This window comes from Dasypus novemcinctus, chromosome 1, assembly GCF_030445035.2.
Source record: "Dasypus novemcinctus isolate mDasNov1 chromosome 1, mDasNov1.1.hap2, whole genome shotgun sequence".
Taxonomy (NCBI): domain Eukaryota; kingdom Metazoa; phylum Chordata; class Mammalia; order Cingulata; family Dasypodidae; genus Dasypus; species Dasypus novemcinctus.
In genome coordinates this window covers 101951898-101967099 of record NC_080673.1, presented here as the reverse complement: position 1 = coordinate 101967099, position 15202 = coordinate 101951898, and the positions used below count along the sequence as shown (strand labels likewise).

Below are 15202 nucleotides of genomic sequence, written 5' to 3'. Positions count from 1 at the left end.
TAAAAATGATGTGGACTATGGGTGGCTCTCTTTCTCTTCAGAGATAACCTAAGCTGTTTGACTTGTGGGTGTGGAACGGTAAGAGGCTGCAGTCCTGCCCTTAGGGACAATGGCAACAGCTCCAGTCCCAGGAAACAGTTTAACAATGCAAGGGCTATAAACTTTCAGTATTTAGGGGAAATGCAAAAACCAAATATGCTAAAAGCTTATCTAGAGTATCTGGAGTCCATGCTAAAAGCTTACCTAAGATGTGGAAGATATATATGCTAATTGAAGCCTATTGAAAACTGAAAGGGACCATTTGGCCTTTCCTCTCTGTATAATAGATGTTTGAAAATCTTGTTCAGGGCTCGGGATTCAAACAAAAAGCTCCCGAGTCCGGCAGGCTGTCAATAAACCATTTTTCCTTCTCAAAATCATTCCTGAGTCCTGGCCTCTCTATACTCAAATAATTGAACTTCTCTCAAATTCTACAACATTTTTGGCGACTCTGCCGAGACAACAAATGAAGGCCAGAGACGGTATCATTTTGCTGCCCCTTCCAAATCCCCGAGGAAGCCGGGAGGACTCGGGTGAACCCCAAATCTGGGTGCCTATGGATTAAATTTAATTCAGAAAAGATGTGGGCTCCACCAGAATCTTCCCGACAAAAATTGAGGGCAATGGAAGGTCTGAAGAGAAAGATTCTGGGAACGAAAAAGAACTCCGAACATGGAAGAAGGTAAGACTCCCCGGGTGAGCACAGTCTGGAAGGCCCTAGCTTTAATTGCTAGGAAGGGGAGGCTGATCACCTCCCGAGAGAACCCTAGTAGCCCCAGAAGGTTGGGGGGAAGCTGTTCTCTCTAGGCTTGGGAAAAGGAGAAAAACCGGGGAAAAACCCTGGTGTTTTGGGTTTGTCTAACTGCATGTTAGAATCTGGTACTAGCCTTATATCCACTAAAGGAGTGGAGGCTTGATTTTAATAGGAAGGGTTGTTTATAGGTTCAAGTCCTAACGTCCTGGAAATTGGTCTGGATTAAAAAAACAAACAAACAAACTTGGTTACAGAAAAATGGATTGGATTTTCTAGTGGAGCTTGGTCTGGGTGTAAAGTTAAACAGTGGAAAAGTCTAGCTGAAATCTTTTGTTATGGTGCTAATTTGTGAATGAATTCGCTTTATACCAAATGTTAAGTGTTCTGAGGTTTGTGATGGCTGTGGGGGCAGCCATGGTGAAAATAAATATATAAACTTGTGGGTCAGATTAGTGACCTTTGTGCTTCTGTCTATGTCAGCTCAATGCTAGTGTTGGAATTGTGTCCTTATGTAAAGTAGAACTACAGCTGAGCTGGAACCCTCCCTTGCCATTGGCAAGGGGGTGAAATGATTCTGGGGCAAAAGCTGAGGAGTCTGGATGTTTGCGGAGTCTAGGTGTTTGTGCATGCTCTGCTGTCTTGTCTCTGGTCTGGCCCTTTGCTGGGGCTTGGAGGCCATCTGTGTCCACGCCACACACCCAAGTTTGTTGGGGATGTCCCAGTCAGGGTGACTGGGTCCCTGGGAGAGTTGCCAAATTTGAGTAGGTTCTGTCTGCCCATTTTGGCTGAAAGCTGAAAAGGGGAGAGCGGCTTGCCCCTTTCCAGTGAGTCCACCCTTCTATTCATAAGCCGCATTCCTGTTTGTTGTGCACCTGACTGCCTGGAAGGGGGGAAGTGAAGGGGGTGAAAAGCAAAATCAGAATAAATGCAGTAAAGTTCCCTCCTTAGGGTGTCAAAGCCAAAATACGTTTGCATTCTGCCCAGGTTCTTAGAAGGTATTGTAGTATCTTAAGTAAGAGAATGTGTTCTGTGAAGGTAAAATTTGTCTTAAAGGTATAAATAATTATAAAGGTTTTACAAACCATTGTTTAAATTAAGGTATTTAAATGGCAAATTGTAGAAAGTCATTTTTAAATAAAAACTGAATTGATAATAATAATAATAAAAGGTAATTTTATAACAAATTTATTTGGCAGCCAGCCTCCCCTGCCAACTTGCTTCCAAAGAAACTGTTTCTGGTATTACATGCTAAAGTATTTAAAGTGAAGAAAAGTTCATTATTTTAACAAGCTTTTTAGTATTAATGGCAATTATATGTTGTAAGAAGTTTGCCTGGTAACTTAGTATGTAGGAAATATGAAATGTGTTTTTATTGTTAAGGAAACAAAAGATGACTTTGTCGTTAAAATCATTTATAAATGCATTTATATTATAAACCAGTGGAAAGGTAATAACTGAAATTATAGCTGGGTGAATTTAGCCTAAAATTATTATTTAAGTGTAAACTCTAAACTTTACCTTTCCTTAGTTTATGGTTACTTCAAGGCTAACCTCATCCCTTGCCTTTGCCTATGGTTATTTCATAATAGCTTCTGCCCCTATAGGCCAGAGAAGAGCTGGGACATCACTGTCTCCTGTCCTGGTATTAGTAACCCTTTCTCTCATGAATTCAAGTGTAAACTAAATAAATTGCTGCCTGATGGAATAAGGTTAAATGACCACTGGAGTTTTATTATCTCCAAAATCAAAAGAGGGGTGGAGGGAGAGAAGTCTCCTGCCTGGACAGTCAGTGTCCCTAAGAGTGGCAATTCATGAGAGAAACGTCTGTCTCCCTGAGTCTTCAAATAGCCTCAGTAAATATATAAGATTAATCTTGTTGTTTATCCAAAATTCTGCTAATTTCAAAGTAAAATATAAAGTTCTAAAACAAAATGGTGCTAAAGCATTGAGAACATTTTGATTATTACAATTCATTAAGAAAGAAGATTCTTGTGGTAAACTGCATGGTCATAGTGCAAATAAAGGAAAGTTTCAGGAGTCTTTGAAATGTTTGCAGTCACATTTGTTTTGTAAAGATTAGAAGTTTAAAGTAATTAAAGTTATGTTTTTGTCTCAAACTATTTATATCTGCCTATTTGCTCAAATTGTTGAGGTTAAATATGCAGTTATATAAGTAATATGTATTTCTGGACCCCTAATTAATTAAGCTAAACAGTATATAAAATAATGCAAATTATAAGTAATATCAATGAGTTGTGTTTGTATCTAACTCTTTGTGTCTGCCCATTTAAAAAAAAATGCTCATGTATGTCTTCATACATCAGGATAATATCAAATTAACAAATAAAAATTGTTAAAAGAGCTCTATTCAAATTGTTAAAAATTAAATATGCAGTTATATTTGTAAATATTCTTAAAGCCCAAATTAAACTAAGCAGAATGAAAAAGTCATAGAAATCTGATTATAGAAACAATTGGGAAAGGGCCTCCTCTTTGCAAGAGCTTTAAAGGTAAGACTAGGTGTGGCAAATTAAACCTATCTACTAGGCTAGGGAATTAAGAATCAGTTTACCCTGTAATTTCCCAGTTTAAACCTTTTGTCAGCCATAAAATAAAAAAAAAAAACAAAAAACAAAAAACAAAGATTAGGTTAATTTTCACATAAGGAAAAAATTGTTGATTAGTGTAACCTGGCGGCCCACTGCCTCAGTCTCCCACTCCCGGGTTGGACAGCAGTGGAGGAGACCAGTTTAGGCCAGTCCTATGGGCAGTGAAAGGATGCGCAAGAAGGACTAAGTCAATGCCATTTCAGCACTAAATTCTATTCCTTATTTAACAAAGGGGAGCAGGTAAAAACTAAAATGGTTGGAATGTAATAGAGGAAGCAGTTAAATCACAAACTTTTGTGTGGGAAGGTTAGATCTCAAATAAGCTGTAACTTCTGAAGTATCCAATCTATAGAAAAACAGAGGAAGAGCTTGCATGCTAGGCTTAGGGGTATAAATTGTGTCATTCTTCTTTGTTCGGGGCACCAGCCATATCTGGCTCTGTGCACCTTCTTGCAAGATTGAGAATAAATTCTTCTCCACAATCTGGTGAGCCTTATTTTCTTTCAGAAGATTTCTTTCCAACAAAATAAAAGTAATTAGTGGCTCTATTAACAAATTTCAGTAAGTAAAGTCCATAAAAACTATGGAAAAATCTTTCCTGGGTTATGATTTTAAAAAAAAAATTAAATAATTATGTAATGTGTTTTAAAACCTAGTAGTCAGTATGCTTTTAAATTATTAATTTTCATAACTTAAACAAAAAAAAAGAAGTTTTTAGCTTCCTGTAAGGGAAAAAGAGAACATTCCTTGCATAAACTATTATGGTTTCAATTTTATTTAACTTGAGTGTAATCTCCCATAGTTAATTTATAAACTAAATTAACATTATATGTACAAAATCTTTACAGTAATGAAAATTGTAAGTTCACATTAGTGAAATTAGGCTAAAGGAAAAAGATTGTAAATATGCTCTCTTAAATAAAGAGTAAATTTCTTTCATTAGTAACTGTAATTTAGTAAGTTTATTTAAACGTGAGGTGGCTAGTCAATGTGGTTATAGTCAATTACAAAGAGTTTGTAAAACATCTTCCAAACTAAAAATGTTTAAATAGTTCTAGTTGTAGATGTCATTGTTAACTAAAAAACTTAGATTGGTATTGGTAGCAGAAATAACTTCGTAATAATAAAACCTGTCTAAAGGCCACTGCAAAGTACACATTTAAGTAAATGGTAATAAAAAGTTGTCTTGATTCTATTGGAAATATTCTGTTTTCATTTTAACAATGAAAAATAATATTTTTCCTCTATTACTAAAGTAAAGTACCTACTGTTATCTTCATAGTAAAATTGTGTAAGTAAACAGTCATTTGATATATGTGTTGCATTAAGTTGTTTAAAATATATATAAAAACAAGGAATAAACTTTAACATTGTCAAACTCTTGTGCATTCAAACCCAGGCCTTGAATACATTACAGGTGGCCTCTCCATGTGAGTTATTGGCTAGGCTAGTCACTGACCCCTCAATTAAAATATGTGCTATATCAGTCTCTGGTTCTGCTCCTAAAGTCGATAGAAACTATACTGCAGTTTCAAGCTCCTGCAGCAGCCAATAATGACTCGGTACAGCCAAGTGTACAATGGATATCACCTCCAGACTGGCACTGTTCCATGGTGCCAGAGAGCACTATGCACCAGGCTAGTAGAATACTGGAAAATCTCTCTAAGATAAAGGATGCTGCAACTTGCTCACTGCGTTGAAGAACATGCTAAGTGGAGCCATGATACCAGGATACTGTAAGTGAAACTTAAACACAATTGGCATTATGGCCTGCTCTCATGGAGAGATAACATGTAAGGTATTACAAACCTGAAACTCAAAACTAATAATTGCAACTCTGAATCCTTATGCACTAACAATACATTAGTTAATATTAAGTGCTGTACTTTTATCCTGTACTAAATACATGCCTAATAATTGTAATGTTATCTTTTCTATTTTGAATCAAGTGCAGAAGTATATTAGACATGTTAAATTCCTGGTAAAATCATTTTCTAAACAGTTAATAACATGTCTATAGAATAAGGTGGCAGTCTCAGCCAGTCTCAGTCAACTTCTATATTCTACTGTGCTCTGCTGTGTAGCAAAGGTGAGGCTTGCTTGCTGATGTTGAGTCACCTATTGAACAAGTCAAAATTGCTAGAAATTATACAATTAAAACCAAGGTGTTAAAAAAAACCTTTATTCTGTAGCTCTAATCACTCCACAGGTGAAAACCAAGAAAATTTCCAACTTAGTGTTCTAATCCTGAGTGAAGCCAGTTGCCCAAGGAGTGCCAGTTCACCAGGAGCATCTAACAGAGCGAATGAGTACCAATCATTAAACAGCTTAGAATGTGTCTTCAGACAAAGCTAAGTATCTGTTGCAATTTTTCTCTGAAGATAAATAATTTAAAAAAAAAAAAAAGAATATATATGCTGTTCCCACCAGCTTTTAAGAAGGAGTGCCATCTTTATAGGTACCTAACCTTGTCTACCTCTGTAATCCAATGTCCTCTTTTAAAAAGGAGTATTCCAAATTTTTAATTAAGTTTGTTTCTTTCAGAGTAAACATCTTATTAACCATATGAAAACTTCATCCAACTTCGTACAGAATGCCAGATCCATCTTCCTCCAGTTAAAATAAATTAATAAGAGTTTTACACCTTATTAGGCAATGACTACAGCCCATGGCCAGCAGGAAGCAGTTACAGAAAAGAAATCATCTCCCTTCAGCACCCCTTTTAAATTAAAAGTGTAAACTCTAAGTAAAAGAAAAGTAATAGATGGATCTAAAACCTAACTAGAAATCCACGTGAGTGCCAGTGGCAGCAGAATAACTGCAGAAAGCCCCTGCCCAAGATTCTGTTGTCCAAAATAAAAAGTTCTAAACTTCTAAAAACAGTCCTGGATGCTGTACTAAAAACTGATAAATAATCAATCAAAACAACAAACAGCCATCTACCTCATAGCTCCAACAATAATTATGCCAAAGCTTAGCAAGTTAAACTTTGGCAAAAGGGGGGAATGATGTGGGCTATGGGTGGAAGGCTCTTTGTCTCTTCAGAGAAAACCTAAGCTGTTTGACTTGTGGGTGTGGAACAGTAAGAGGCTGCAGTCCTGCCCTTAGGGACAATGGCAATGGCTCCAGTCCCAGGAAACAGTTTAACAATGCAAGGGCTATAAACTTTTAGTATTTAGGGGAAATGCAAAAACCAAATATGCTAAAAGCTTATCTAGAATATCTGGAGTCCATGCTAAAAGCTTACCTAAGATGTGGAAGATATATATGCTAATTGAAGCCTATTGAAAACTGAAACAAAGGAATCATTTGGCCTTTCCTCTCTGTATAAAAGACATTTAAAAATCTTGTTCAGGGCTCGGGATTCAAACAAAAAGCTCCTGAGTCCGGCCAGCCGTCAATAAACCATTTTTCCTTCTCAAAATCATTCCTGAGTCCTGGCCTCTCTATACTCAAATAATTAAACTTCTCTCAAATTCTACAACAAAAAGAGGGGCTGGAGTCAAAAGAGGTCAGAAGATCTATGTTTAAGTTTAAACTAAAGAATAATTGGTCTTATGGCAAAACACTAAGTACTCTGAACTTCAAAAAGCAGAGGAAATAATATCTGCCTCAGGGCTCCTTTTGAAGCACAGGGGAGGTATGTGTGTGGAAATGCTTATTCAACTGTTGAAGCACAAGGGAGGTACATGTGTGGAAATGCTTATTCAACTGTTGAAAGTTGCAAGAAGTGATATTTCAAAAACAAAAGATATGAAAAGAGTCCCTGTGTGCCCATTGAAATGGATCTCAATTTATTGCTGAATCATTCTTAACAGCAGAAAGAGGTATGCAATTGCAATTACTAAAACAATAGTCGCTGTGATTTAGCAAACACCAAAACTGGAGGGTAAAGTTTCATTGTGACCTTTGTTCCTAAAATTTTCTTTCTCCAATGCTGGAAGGTGAGTCATATAGCTGGAAGGAAGCTGAATCTCATTCTTTTGTACCATCAACCGAGCTTAATTGTGCTGAGATGGGACTTCTGTAGTTCTGCCCTGACGGGTAAAGTTTTTGCTAATCCTTGCTCAGGCAGCTTTCTGAAAAACTGCGTGAGATTATGCTGGTCAGTTTCAGAAGATTTTCTTTTGCATGCAAACTCTGCCCAAAAAAAACAATCCAAAGCAAATTTTCCATAATAAGCAAGGTCTTCATATCTGCTCTACGAAAACTCTCCATTTTACTCATCTCACCAACTGATTGTGCTAACTGATGAGAATTTCAATTCAGGGAAGGCAGGAATTGGTGGGGGTGGGGTGGTGGTGCGGAATCCAGTATTTCCACCCTCATGATCTTCATTAAAAATTCCACAGACTGATCGTTTTTTGCCATACACCTAGATGTGGACATGTTGAAAATACACCCAAGGCACCAAAGCCTACGATTCTTCTCTGCAGATAATGAAACTAGGGATTGTTTCTTACAAAGAAGGATGGCAACAGAACAATTTAGCAATTAAAAATGGAATGTGCTTAAGAACTAGAAGGCAGAGGACATGTTCTTGGGAAGAAGAAAGACATGGCTCTGGGAAGCATTGCATGTCATTAAGTGAAGTTCAGCGATGTGTTCTCTTTTATATCTACTTCCAGAGCTCCATTCAGGTTTTATCTCAGTCCAATATACAGTTGAATCCAGAATGTCAGCACCACAAGTAGCTGTAGACACTCTCCATGCCAGAGGTCCATACCATATTCAGAGGGAACTCTCAGAAGTATCTCTGCAGTGGTGCTGAACATAATGGGGCAGCCACGAGAGTAGGCTCATCAACCCCAACCTTACTTTAATTCTAATGATTTTTCTTTACCTGTTTTATATTGGCAAGCCTTTGTTTGAGAAAAAGAGGAGACTCCTCTGGGCTTCTAAGTATTAGAAGCAGGGACATGAGTGAGTTTCTTTAGACTAACTTGGTCTCAGTATTAATAATAAATTTCCAGTATTATATGTGTTATCTTATAAAAGTTTTTGAGCTGCTTATCATTAAAAGGACAGAACCATCTGCAAGTAACAATACAGAGCAAACTCTGTTGCATTGTTGGATAAGTTAGACTAGATAACAATACTATCTAGGAAATTAAACATAATTAGAAATGAAAGAAAGGAGTATCAAAGTAGCACATAACTTGGCTCAAAAACACAAGGTAATTATGACTTCTTTCATTCACCTTAGTACACTGATATTTTTGACTGCTAGAGATGAAAGCCAAACTTGAATCAAAATGTCCCAGCAGGGAAATTAGAGATTCCTTGGGAGGTAAGTTTTCAAAAATGATTATATAACATTAACCTTAAAATGTTTATCAATATATGAGAAATTGGGGAGTGTTTATAAGAATGGACAAGTGAGGGAGAGGAAAAAGAGGCACACACACACACAAAAATAAGAACCACAAAACTTCTCAACTTCTTAACTACTTCCTTCAGTCTTTCTAAGTGAGCTGCTGAAAGGTTCATCACTGTCCCAGCCTCTCCAAGTACAATGAGAATGCTGCTCTCATAGTGAATCAGCTATTTTTCTTTTGCTACTCCACCTAGATTCTCTTTGGGTTTCATATAATCTTTAAGAGTCTTAAAGAGTAGATCCAGGATAATGTTGGATCTCATCTCTGTGGAGTTCTGTAGTATGATGAGATTATCTCAGTTCTAGAAACGTTTAGCTTTGCAAGTTCAAGAACTTGATTTCATTAGTGTGATTAAGTTTAATTAGATTCTGAAGGCCAATTCATATGAGTGATATTCATAAAAGATTTATATACAAGAAGTCAAATTTTAATAGATAATTTATTCATGTACAACATGAATAATTCATGATTCTGCATAAGGAACATGATGGATGGTTGTGATAGTTGAAATATTTATCAACCTAAAGTGGCATGGGCACCAATTAATCAGAATGAATCCACAACCAATTAGAATAGATGCCAAGTGGTTTGACATTTCTGAACATACTGATGTCAGCACTGGAAATTGGGACAAGACTAAATACTTGAGTTCTCCATGAGTACTCCCAAAATTGTCTGACACTAATAGATCAATTTATATGGGTTATTTTATTAAAACTTCCAATAACATTTTTAGGAAGGCATTCAAGAAACTAGGGCTCTTAGTGACATCATCAATATGAGGAATGTAAGACATCCCTTGGAAAAGTCTGTCCTCAGAAACAAACAATAAAATAACAAATCCCACTTTCTTTCTGGAGGATGACAGAGACTGGAGGAGGACTCTTTAAATGCTGAATCAGAAAAAAAAAAAAAAGAAAGAAAGGAAAAAAACAAAAGGTTAGAAGATTCCTTATGTGGACCCACCAGTCCAGACCCCTTCTCCTCACCCTGTCCCACACAAGGTCCAGGGACCTCTTGCCAAGAATTCAGATCATAAAGTCATTCACAGCAGTGAGTCAGAACCCCATGCACATCCAAGAACAGGGACCTAAATCTGTAAAGACTCAGGGTGGAGCAAAAGTGACTGACTAGTGTGTACATACAGAAAGTCCCCCAGGAATAAGAGACCATAGCAGAACTGTTTACAAGAGGTGTACATTCTCAGCCCAGTCTCTGATTGCTGAATCACGTAAATGAAAAAGTGGACCTTTTTGAACTGACCCAGTATGACTCCCTATGGCAGGATACCCTAAAGGGGAAGGAGCTAGAGGAAGAAAACCTTCACAGAAGAAAAAGGGGAGGGAAACTGAATTTCTATAAGACAGGATGGTTCCTAGAAATGGAAAGAATGATTTTTAAAAGATTGAGGGGACATAGGGAGGGAGAGAAGGTAAACAAATCATAGAAACTGGGGAGAAAATTCTGCACACATACTAACACACTCACAAAACAAACCAACAGAATATATCAGAATTCTCAGGGAAAGAAGAAAGGAAAGGAAGTTTTTTCCTGGAGGTGAAATAATTGCATATAAAAGGACAAACTGAAAAATCGTGCCACATATCTAGGGCAAAAATCAGATGCAAAAGACCTGAGAAAATCTGAAAAACACCAGTTACTCTAGAATTATAAATTGGACCAAGCATCAAAGAAAAGACTTAACATATGGTCAATCTACAATTAAACCCTAGACAAGCAGGACAAACTGCCCTTCGAAGTTAGCACATCAAAATAACCAGATGTCCAGACATCAGCAAAAATTTACTAACAAGACTGAGGAACAGGAAAAGATGGGTCAGTCAAGTGAACAAGTTAAAACTTCAGAGGAGACACAGACTTTGGGAAAAGTAATCAAAGAATTTCAAACAAATCTCCTAAATCAATTCAAGGAGATGAAGGAAAATATGGATAGAAATAAACTAATGGTGAAATGGAAATAAAGGATATTAAGAAGTCAAAATGTGAGCATGAAGAAGAATTAGAAAGTTTAAAAAGAAACATAACAGAAATAATGGGTATAAAAGGCACAATAATGAAGATATGTAGTACACTAGAGGGACAGAATAGCAGATGTGAACAGGCAGAAGAAAGAAATTGAATTAGAAGAGACAATTGAAATCATACAGTCAGAAGAACAAATAGAAAAAATTGAGCAGTGTCTAAGGAATTTGAGTGACAGCATAAAGTATATCAGCATAATCACCATGGGAATCCCAGAAGGAGAAAAGAAGAGAAAATGGGCAGAAATAATACTTAAGGAAATAATACCTGAAAATTTCCCAAATATTTTAAAAGACATAAATATACATGTCCAGAATGCCAACTACTCCAAATAGAATAAACCATAATAGACCTACCATAAGACACATACTAATAAGAATGTAAATTGCTAAAGATAAGAATTTTAAGACCAGAAAGAGAAAAGTGATTCGTTACATACAAAGTATCCTCAATAAGATTAAGTATCAGTTTCTCATTAGAAACCATGGAGGTGAGAAGGTAGTGGTGTGATATGTTTAAGGTACTCAAAGAGAAAAACTGCCATCCGATCTTTCTTTTCACAGAAAAACTGTCCTTGAAAAATGAGGACTAACAGATACAGAAACTGAGACAATGTATCACCAAAAGACCTGTCCTACAAGAATTGCTAAAGGAAATCCTTCAGATTAAAAGGAAAAGACAGTAGAGAGTGACTTGGAGCAGTGTGAAGAAGTGAAGCTCTTCAGGAAAGGTAACTAAATGGATAAATGCAAAATCCAAAAGTACTGGATCCTCAATATATAATTCTACGCTTTAATTCCTCTAAGAGGTAGAATACAACTGAAGAAGAAATAGTCATATTTCCTGATAAGGGACACACAAAATATAAAGAGGTAATATGGGACAAAAAAAACAAAAAGAAGGGAAATGTAGGGTTATGGGAGCAGAGAATGTGTTGGCTGTTGAAGTTAAGTTGGTATCTTTTCAGATTAGTTGCTTGTAGACATAGGTTGTCTACAATAAACCCCAGGCTTACCACAAGTAGAGTATTTTAAGAATACACAGAAATGGAAATGAAAAATGGATCAGTTACATATATCAAAAATAAAAGATGAACTATACAGAAAATGAGGCTGCAATATGGAAAAGACAAAGAAAAAATGATACAACATATAAAAAGCAAAAGACAAAAAGGCTGAATTAAGCACTGCCCTTAAAATAATAACACTAAATGTCAATAGAATAAACCACCCACTCAAATGAGACAGATTGGCAGAATGGATAAAAAGCATGACCTAATTATACATTGTTTTCAAGAGACTCACCTTAGACCCAAAGACACAAATAGATTGAATGCAAAAAGATGGGGAAAAAAAATCCATTTAAATCCTAACCAAAAGAGAGTTGGAGTGGCTATAATACTATCAGATAAAATAGGGTTTAAGTCAAAAGCTGTAACAAGAGACTAAAAAAGACAGTATATCTTAATAAAAGAGTCAATCCACAAAGAAGAATAACCATCACAAACATTTTTGTACTTAACCATGGTTCTCCAAAATACATGAGGCAAACATTGGGAAAACTGAGAGGAAAAATAGATATCTCTACAATAATAGTGGGAGACTTCAATACACCACTTTCATCAATAGATATAACATCTAGGGAGAAAATCAATAAGGAACCAGAGAACTTGAATATTGTGATAAATGAATTAGGCCTAACAGATATAGAACATTGCAACCCAAAAGAGCAGAATACACATTCTTCTGAATTGTACATTGATCATTCTCCAAATATGCCACTTGTTGGGTCACAAAACAGGTCTCAATAAATATCAAAGCATATTCTCTGGCCACAATGAAATGAAGCTGCAAATAAATAACAGGCAGAGAACAGCAAAACACGCAAATATATGGAAGTCAAATAGCACACTCTTAAGCAATCAATGGGTCAAAGACAAAATTACAAAAGGAAATCAATAAATATTTTGAGATGAATGAAAACAAGAGAACAATATATCAAAACTTATGGATGGGAGACTTCCAAGGAAGATGGTGGAGTAGGGAGTACCAAAACTCAGTCTTCCCTCCAAAACAACTATTAAATAAGCAGGAACTCTCTGAAACAACTATTTTGAAACTCCGAGGCCAGAAGAACAATGTACAGGATGCATGGAAGAGTGGGATAAAGAGGCTGATATATTACAGTAAAGTACTCAAAATTGTTTTCTCCACACGGCAGCTACTGGCAGCCATGACCCATTCTCATGGCAGGGAGGTAGTCCCTGGCTAGTGACTGGTGACAGAAAGGGATGTAAAAATCCTCTTTCCCAAGATGCAGGGTTATGCACAGCTGATCATTGATCACAGCTTCTAATTAGCAAATTCAGATGCCTGGCACTTGGCTCTGAGAGAAGCTATGTTTCAACCATGCCCTGGACAAAGGCAGGGGCAGTCATAGTTTCAACCCAACAGGGTGAGAGACAGTGGAGATTTAAAGACACAGGGCTTCTTGGGGGCTGCCGAGCAAAGTTAGCTGAAGGGCTGCATTTACTGGACAAGAGGAAAGCTCGACTTTGGAGAGCCTTCAGAGAAGATTTTGGCACCTTTCCTGACCCCTTTCACAGGGCACTTTGGAGGCTGCCTTCACCCCCTTTGTGAGTCCCAGGCCCCATTATGGCTGGAAAAGATGGAATTGGTAAAGTCTTCCCTGGGGTGACCCTCACAAAATTTGTCCTCCAGGCAAAAGCAGTGTGAGACAACCAAAGGAGTTTAAAAAAATAGAGTTGGACACACTGTGACAAAGGCCTGATGGTTTCAGATACCCAGGAAAGGAAGGTCTGTCACTTAGAAAACAAAGGGGACAACCAAACTCCTGTAAACAGTGGAATTCCAAAACAACTAACAAGCCCAGGACAAGACACAGTCTTGAAGATGAAAAAAAGGTAGAGTAGGAAATTTCACACTTTGCTCCCACAACCAGAAAAATGAACTGAAAAAAAAAAAAGATTGGAATTAATGAGGTTGTAATGTAGCAATCAGATTGCACATTTAGGAAGACCATGGCATCAGAAGACAAAAGGAGAGGCTGCCAAGATTTTGGCTTTTGTAAGTGAAGATGCATTGAAACCAGCAACCAGCTCTATTCTTTAGCCCCACTCACTAAGCGAGTCACAAAGGGGAACAAAGAAGCAAAAGACATAATCTCTAATTTCCATGCTTTCAAAATTAACTAAGCCAGTATAACATGAATCAAACTGTGTATCATGAATGGAATGATCAGAAAGCTAACTTTAACAATGGTGAATATTAGTTCCATTTCAGGTGAATGCCCTGTCATGCTGTCAGGAGGCATATGGATGAAGAGTACTTATAAGGGTTCTTTCTGGTTCCCCAAATCTCTCCCTATTTTACTGTTGACAGGACACATCTGGAACGGAACAATTTTTGTTGGTATGTAGTTAGGTTTGTGGGTCAAATTCTTATTACTATAGGATTTGTTCTCTTTTACAAGTGACAAGGCCAGGTTTTGAAAAACAGTGTGCTTGAAAATAAACTAAAATTCTTGCTTTATCTTTAGGCTCCAAATGAACTAGATGTAGAACTAACACAGAAAGAAGGTCCCAACAAAGACTTTATAGTGTCCCTGTCCCTATAAACTAATTAGGATCTTTAGGCAATCTTTTTTGATACTACTAATTGCATAAATACCTTGTATGACACAGGATCACAGGATATCAAACTATGGTTCTTGTCTACACACATTTCTCAAATTTAAACAATTGTTAAATAGGTTTCATGAGTTTGGGCATAAAATGATAATATAATTTCTCTATGAAAGAGCAGATAACTAAAAACTCTAGTATTAATCTTTGGGGATAAAAAAATAATAAAATTGCTGCAAATGAATATCAAGGTGTACTATTTCTACAAGTTCTAGTACAGCAGTATGTGGAAGCTCCTTTTTTTTTTTTTTTTTGAGGTACTAGTGATATAGCCTGTGCATTAAATCAAAATTATTTCCAAGAGTACCTAGTCTCCAAGATGGCCAAATAAGTAATATAGGCCCTACAGTCTTTGAATGTTCAGAAGGGATGTGAGACTGAGTGTGTATTCAGGGCTGCCTCCAGACGATGTGGAAGATATGCTAATCCAAACTGGCTTGGATGTGGAGAATATGTAACTCACCTGGAGGAAATAACCTATCTGATACTAAGATCTGAAGAACCTCACCAAAGGTCTGTTTACCATCACTGTTAGTCTTCCTAATCCTATATCCTCTGTATAAAAGGGTCTGGAAAAGGCTGTTCGGGGCTCGGTTTTTATTAGGACAAGAGTCCGCCGAGCCCGGCCGGTCGAAATAAACCAGCTTCCTTCTCGGTATTCTCGTGTCCTGGCCTT

The 15202-nt window shown here is 36.9% G+C and overlaps 1 protein-coding gene across 1 annotated transcript in view; it reads right to left on the bottom strand.

Moving 5' to 3' along the window:
- Positions 1-15202, bottom strand: part of LOC101426418 (all-trans-retinol dehydrogenase [NAD(+)] ADH1B-like) — a 177670-nt gene that overhangs the window by 94680 nt on the left and 67788 nt on the right. The gene's annotated exons all lie outside the window — the stretch shown is intronic.